The sequence below is a fragment of the Oenanthe melanoleuca genome, chromosome 2 (genome assembly GCF_029582105.1).
Source record: "Oenanthe melanoleuca isolate GR-GAL-2019-014 chromosome 2, OMel1.0, whole genome shotgun sequence".
NCBI lineage: Eukaryota > Metazoa > Chordata > Aves > Passeriformes > Muscicapidae > Oenanthe > Oenanthe melanoleuca.
In genome coordinates, this window is record NC_079335.1 from 86,566,012 (window position 1) to 86,573,799 (window position 7,788).

A 7,788-nucleotide genomic window follows, 5' to 3' on the forward strand; every position below is an offset into this window, starting at 1 on the left:
GGGAGCTTCTGAAATATTCAAAGCTTTATGAGAATATGAAACCTTTTCTTAAAACAAAGCACTGTTAATCCTAAAAAATATTATGTGTACATTCTTTTCACATTTTACCCTACTACATAAAAGCCTAAAATGGTATCTATTTTAAAAGTTCTGTTTTCAACCAGTCTAAAGTCGGGCTAGTGTAATATAGCTAATACATAACACAGCATACAGTCAACTAATTTCATCAGTATTTTTAAATATATTGTTAGTACAGTACCTATTTGTCTTTATGTGAAGATACAGTTTGGTAGGATGGTTTTTTATTTCATTTTCCTTAAATTTTTCCTTGATGATGTCATTAAATGTTACAAAAATTATGCAGAAACTTCTATGGAAGACCTGTTACTTTCTGGCCTCTTCAGCCTGATTTTGCCTGTGAAAGAATCCAACTGTTTGACTGTAAACCAAATAATTTGAGTGCACACACCAGGAGGTCTGAGGAGTCTCACAAATGAGCAGACTTGTAATGTCCTACCCAATAAATGTGTTCTGTAAGACACTAAGAATACAGATTAGGGTCAGAAGTTCAGGGGAATAACCCAGCTCAAATACCTAAAGGATATTTTCAATCAACACTTTCCTTCTATAACATAGTCTTTTACTCACTATATTCTTCACAGCTTTATTCTATTCCCATTGACTAAGAATTACAATCTTGTTCTTCCAAAAGTAGGAACCACCAGCAATCACAGAATATCTTTTTAGAGTCTTTAAACAGAAGTAGAAACCATTTTTATCCTAATATTAGGGGTCCTCTTTCCCAACAGTATCATGTTTCTATTCTTTTTATATAATAATTTAATTTAATTAATTTAATATTACATTTAATAATCATTATGTTAACACTATGTCTACCTCTTTATCTGTACATTTATATATGCATGAATACATGGTATTTCCATCTAGGTATATTTGTGTATATGCACATTATGCACATAAGAATACACAGTTATGCTTGTCATGTATTAATAAAGTGCAAGAACACTTTTGTGATTATTGTACATAACACTAAAAGAGCAAATCAGCTGTACATATACTAATCTACATTTATACCTCACTTTACCATTAAATGACACATTGATATCTACCTTACAAACAACAGAGGAATTAATGTTACTGTTCTAAACATCCACTTGACAATAGCATGAAAACTCTCCTCATCCATTCTCAATATAAACATTGACATTTTTGCCTATATATTGGGATTTATGTATTTGGCTCATATTATGACATACTTCAGAATTTCTTGGCCCACACCGCACTCCACATGGTCAAACAGATACCACAAAGCCACAGCTCAAAAGGAATCTGAACACAAATGGCATAGCTTGACTCTGTGGAGATACTATCTGCCATGATATAGCATCAGAGCTCATATTATAAATAAAGAATAAGATTGGTCTACTTAGTGTCAAATGAAATCTCTGCACATTAAAGAAAAGTAAAGAGGATGTAAATATGTCGATGGCATGCTTCCACTCTCATAAAGCATGTTTTTACATCAAGGCACACTCTCCATCTCACCTGTTAGGATTTTAATGAAAGATTTGATCTAGAAGTGATTATCAGAGTTAATCATATATCTTTTCCTGGAGTTAAGGCTGACCATTTCAACTCCCATGTAATCCTCATCCAGTTGCTCTCTTGGTGGAGAACTACACTTGTCCTTCATTGAAAGTAAGGTCACTTAAGAGTCAGGAAAGGTGTTACACATCTACTGACAAATCATTTAAACACTAACATTGGTAACTGTCTCTTGGGCACAAAATCAAGACAGATCATCCACAGCTCTGCCCTGTTTACTGTTAGTGGTATCTTTTTTGGGAGTGCTAAAGGCACATGGTAATACTACCACCTGTCATTTCCTCCACAAAAGAAGTAAAGCCAAAACCAGGTAGAACAAAGCATGCTGAAACCCAAAAAGCTGATTTCCTTTTATAGACAGGCCTTGGGAGATCACTGCTTTCCTCCCCAGCTGTCTCAAAGCACCATTTATCTATTATCAAGTGAAAAAAACTTGGCTGTAGTCTAGAATTTCCTCATACGCTTATCCCAAACAGCAAACTAAGTCAAAATACATGGTACTATTCTTGTTACAATGGAGGACAATATTGCTCCATCCTCAAGAAGAAACAAATTGTAATGAATGCACGGGGAAAAAGCAGTATAGTAGCTTAAGGGGGGGAAAAGGAATAGGATGATGTATCAGGCATGTAAAAATGGAGGTTTTTAACAAAGCAATGGTGCTACATCATAAAGTATTAAGTGATTCTCACAAACATCAGCAAGAGAGGGTACAAGGTTCCACAGTTTGTTTTACTTCCTAGCATTCTATTAATTTGAAACGAAATTACCCGTTAATTTATTTGCTTCCCTCCCCTGCCCACACTCAGTACCAGTTCTTCCAAATTCAGCTAGCATCTGAAAATTGATGCCAGATGCCACTCACACTCATCATCTGAGATCCTACATCCTATGTCAGGTTTGGATTTCGTCTCTAAGCCAAAAAAGGGCAGATGCCTACACCAGAATATAGGCAGTGATCTGGCATTTTAATTGTATTCACCATCGCTGCACTGCTTGGAAAATCACACTGTCCTTGGAAGTACCATACTTTGCTCATGTGCTTTTTCTCTTAATAAATTGTTACCAAGGTATGAAATAAAATACAGAACCTCCCAGATTGCCAGCTGGTACTGTCAGAGAGAACATTTTATAGATCCAAAGCACTGTGTCCTCTGAGAGCTCCTCTGTACAGTATATGTCAACATACATAAAGGGAGGAGAAATGCATTCCTGAATATCCCCTCAAATTAAAAAAGCACCTTAGAGCACTTCATTTCTGAAGAAGAAAGCACACAAACAGCATGGGTCTGAAATGGCTCTTTTTCCTATTTCATCATTCAAACACCTAAAAATCCAAGCTGCATTGAGCAGGCAGTCTCTCTGCCATCTCTGGCATGAGACCAAATTTCTGCTGCACCCCGTTCTTGTTCCGACAATAAAAACCCACTGGCTTGGGGTCTTGGAAGTTGCTCATTCCCAGACAGAGCTCGGAAGCAGCTCAGTACTGGCTGGGAGGTAAGGAGGAGCACCTGAACCTCTTTGGGTTGCTACCATAAAAGATTCTGGGTGGAGAATGCAAAGGGAACAGTGTTGAGAAGAAAGTATGTGTTGGTAGACCAATAGAAACATTACCTTGTATGGTTTGTGTTTTGTTTTCCATTAGCTGTAGGGGAGGAATGTAAACAGAATCTTCTCCGACTGATGTCAATTTGGATTAAACCAGAAGATCTCTCAGTAAGGCCCAGTGTGAAAAGAATTATTTGAGTTTCAGATCAGAGCCTTTTTTATTGTTTTGCCCCTATACCTACTACAAGCTCATTTGGGAGCAGTTAATTCTTAAGTATAAGAATTGTTTTATTTTTAAACCTAGTTAAAATAGATAGTTTTGTATATCAAATAGTATTAGAATTTTTGACTTTTTTTTTGTTAAGATGGATAGTTATACCTGAAATAGCAAAAAGACAAAAATGTCTGTATGACTTCTGCTTTTTGTGGATTGACATGCCACTTTGACTATAAAGTTGATCTGAAGTCTTTGCTGACTCTAGTATACTCATCATAAAATATTTCTGTCTGTAGCTCAATGTGTGTGTTAAACCCACTGATATGCTATTAATAAGTCCCTTATGGTTGTGCATAAGAGGGTGCCACATCAATTATCGTGTGTGTGGACTTCCTTCTTTGGCATAACCTCTGTGTCTTTAAAGGGCTACTTTTTAGAAGCAAAAGAAAATAATTGTGTAGATGAGATAAAAGCAGGTTCATGTTGAATCTCTTCCATTTAACCCAAGTGTTTTCTTTTGCCTTATGCTGTTGGTACCACAAAGCACATTTTTCTGTTTGCATTCTGGCTCCTCCTCTGCTTCTCTCCCTCTCTTAGTGATCAGGCTGCTGGCTAGAAAAGCTTGTAGAGTAAGAACAGAAACCGTTTTTCATCCCACTGTTCAGGAAAATTGTAAAACTTGCTTCATAAAACAATCTCTCTTTTGACAAATATCCCTAAGACTGTTGATGCATTTTAGACTTCCTATCACATCCCAGTTTAGTTCCATAATATGGGTGAGCAAGTGTACACATCAAGCTGTATGTCTACAAGTCAATGTAATAATAACATGCACTGCAGTTAGGTCTCTGATAATTTAATATGAATTCTTTAAAATATGTCATGTGTTCATATATGTGCTTAGTATCTCCTGGAGTATCAGTTCACTTTCTAATTATCTGGAAGTTCTGTGAAGAGCTTCTATCCCTTGCTGAATAATTTTGACTGTCATGAATTTTGTGATCACAAAGAGTGAGTTCATTATTTAATGATATACTGAAGCAGTCAAGACTTGACAGTCTGTGTAAGCATGATTGACTTAAAATAACCAAGGCAACCCAGTTTCTAAGTACATTCTCCTATTCCTTTTATGCTCCCTTTTCATGTCACTACTGCTCATAGTCTTTTGTCTTGGTTTTATTTTCTTCTCTCTCTCCAATGAAGTATACGAATTTTAATATCTCTCCAATCAACAGAAATGCAGTGTTCGTAGCCACCTCATTTACTGTGTATTAGTGTGGGGCTCTTCATGTAATCAAGCATCCTAAAGGCCTTACAAGCCATTTAATTACCTGTCACAAGTCCAATTACTGTATGTAAGCAGACTGCCTTGCTGAACCGAGAAAATTCTGCATGCAGGCATTGATTTTATTCAAGTGCTTCAGTTCAGTTCATAATAACTGAACAGTAAGATCCTTTATTGCTATGGCTCCAAACAAATTGAATTTGAACTCTCTGAAAAGCTAAATTCCACAAAGTACAACTGTTTCAGTACTTCTGGGATGTGAAAGGAAAAAAAAACAAAGGAGGAAGTTAAAACTAAGTGAAAAGTATTGCAAGCTCTAAAAACAGAAATTGTGAAATTATTCCTGAAGAAAAGACAAGACTAGAGTTATTCAGTGCCAAGGATTGTAACAGTTTTGTCTGCTGAGCTGGTGGCCTTTCACAAGGCTTCTACACCCTACTTCTCATGCATATCCATATTATGCTGAAGCCTGAAGAGTTGGGCTTGATTTCAGCCAAGTTTGCAAGTGTTCCTGTTCTAACCAGAACATCCTGCTGCAATCTGTGTCTGATGGTCTCAGGTTCATCGTGGCTGCTCCACTCAGTCTGCAGCCGGTGGTTCTTTCTCTAGCATAGCAGCAGGCAGGAGGACTTAAGCAAACTTTCTGCCATATGAGTCCTCCCTCTGCTCTGTACCTCAATTGGGATCTTCATTGGTCACAAAAACTCAAGGTCTTGCATCTCCCATTCTAATATTCATCCACTGATTTTGCAATACTGCTAGCATTGCAATTTGTGCCTTTGCTTCTGATTCAGAGTGAAATGGGCCACCTGCTACTAAAAAAGACCTTTCTATTTCCTGATATAACCTGGTTACTACTTAAGAGGTCCTAACCTTTAATGATAATCCATGCAACCTGCTCACATACAAGATCTCAGACATTTAACTATTTATCTCTCCTCTGTTTCAGTGTGGGGTCCTTCAAAACCCAGAGAAATCAAACTCAACCTACCCTAGAGGCCTGTAGAAGATAGCCTTTTTGTGAATGGTTGTTGCTTTAGAGGACCCAGAGCTTTTAGGTGAATTTGTCTGCTGTTTCTAGACAATGACAGATTACACACAGAAATGTAAATGATTCTTTGCATTCCTTCCAAAGAGCAATTAATTAAATATTTAAACTAATACAGAACATAGTTTAAAGCTTAGGATCTCAGCAGATCTTCTTGGAAAAAATGTGCCACTATTTAATTAAGTAATTGAGCATTTCCCTGTTTGGTTTGTTTTTAATATAGGCTACAAAAGCATTAAGGCTTTAATTCCCAGCATACTACTACCAGTATTTGGGATTCTACAAGCAACCTCTTTGGCTTGCTGTTCTCTGAAAAACTGTGGGTCAGACAAAGCAATTCCCATTAGCAGATACTCAGGAAAGTAGTCTCAATGGGACCTTTTAAATAACAAAAAGTCCCTGAAAATGACAGCCAGAATACCTTTAAGTATACAGGTCAAATTAAGACAGCAATAGGCAGTATGTGTATAGACTGTAGTGATGCCTATGCCATAAAGCCTTGCTAAATGTTGACAGAGGTCACAGAGATTTAAGAAGCCCCAAACTCCTTTCTCTTGATGAAATACCTGAATCAGCACAATCATTGCCATAGATGCAGCTATGCTCATGCATGCTTTTGTCACTTCAGCATACAGTGCTTAGTAATGCTGTTGCTATCCTACTACAGTTCTTAGCAGTGACATTCTGGAGAAGATCTGAGTCTTTAGAGTTTGAAGTATTTGGTGCTATGTAAGCAACAGGAGTGGACCCCACCTCACGAAAATGACAAATTCCCAACTGTCCCCCATACTGCAAAAGATGCATTTGAAGTTTTAGAAAAAGGAATTAAAGTTATTTATATATATCTCAGGGGTACTTCATCAAGCAAAATCCTTTAACCAGATCATAATAAAGCAAAAGAATAACTGCAAAAATGTATGCCTTAGTTATCATAGGCTTTTTTTGGTTTTGCCCCAATAAGCACCATAAGCAAAGAATGTTCTCTTGCATGTAGTCAGATGTTCCATTAGGCAGCAACTGCAGCTATTGAGTTTGCTGCTGTTGCACGTGATGTTAGAACTCGTGCAGAACCACTAAGAATGTTCTTTAACATATCTGGCAGTTCATCATTTCTCTACTTAGAGTTCAAACCAATTGCATCTTTATTGCCACTGACAGGCCACAGATTAAAGCATCTGACTTTGTCCTGGTGATGCTGCAAGTCAACATCGAGGCTGAGAGTGAATACAAGCTCTCTGGTTTCCAGCCCTCCTTACTCACTCTATTTTTCCAGTATCTGCTAATTCAGATTATTACAAATTTTGGACCTGGGTGAATTTTAATTATTTTTTTTATTTTTAAACTTAGGGTACCCAGTGTATTTTGCTAATAGTTAATAAAAATTATACAATGGGATCAGAAAATCTACTGATGGGAGGGAATTTAATACATGTAATCTTAGTACCCTTACTCCTCATGGTTTACTAAGCAGCACTTTTCTCCACTGAAGTGAGAGCCACAGCTGACGAATAATGAAAACATGTCAGAGGTCGGTTCTACTGTAATAGTAAATAATGCACATCCTCTTCATTTTTATTTAATTGAGAAAACATATTTTATTCATTAGGTTTGGAGTTGTGCCTGTCCACCTTCCACAACTGAGCAGCATTCAAGGGGGAAGACACAAAGGAATCTCAGGAGTATTCAGAAGACGTGTTTTTGTTAAGCCCAAGACCAAAAAGACCATGTTGTTATATGTGCCTGGCTTTGTTAAAGAAAGTGGATTGCCTTTGTTCTTGTGCAAACTTGCTCAAAATAGAGCCAGTGTTATGAAATCCTGGTGCTGAAAATGCATAAATCCAGAAAAAAAGTTTATTCTCATTTGCATAATAAGTATTAAAATGCTAAGATGAAATTTGCATAAAAATTAGGGTATCTGACTCACAGTAATGTCTTAAAAGGCCAGAATTGAGAGTACTGTATTGAGTTCCAACTAATTCTACCATTTTACTATTCTAAATAATTCTAAAGTTACATTTCTGAAGTAGAGTGAGTTTTCTGATGACAATTTCACAAAACAATGAA

At 36.9% G+C, this 7,788-nt stretch overlaps 1 protein-coding gene across 1 annotated transcript in view; it reads right to left on the bottom strand.

Annotated features, from left to right (window-relative positions):
• CAP2 (cyclase associated actin cytoskeleton regulatory protein 2) overlaps positions 1–7,788 on the bottom strand; it is a 67,637-nt gene that overhangs the window by 58,291 nt on the left and 1,558 nt on the right. The window lies entirely within an intron of this gene.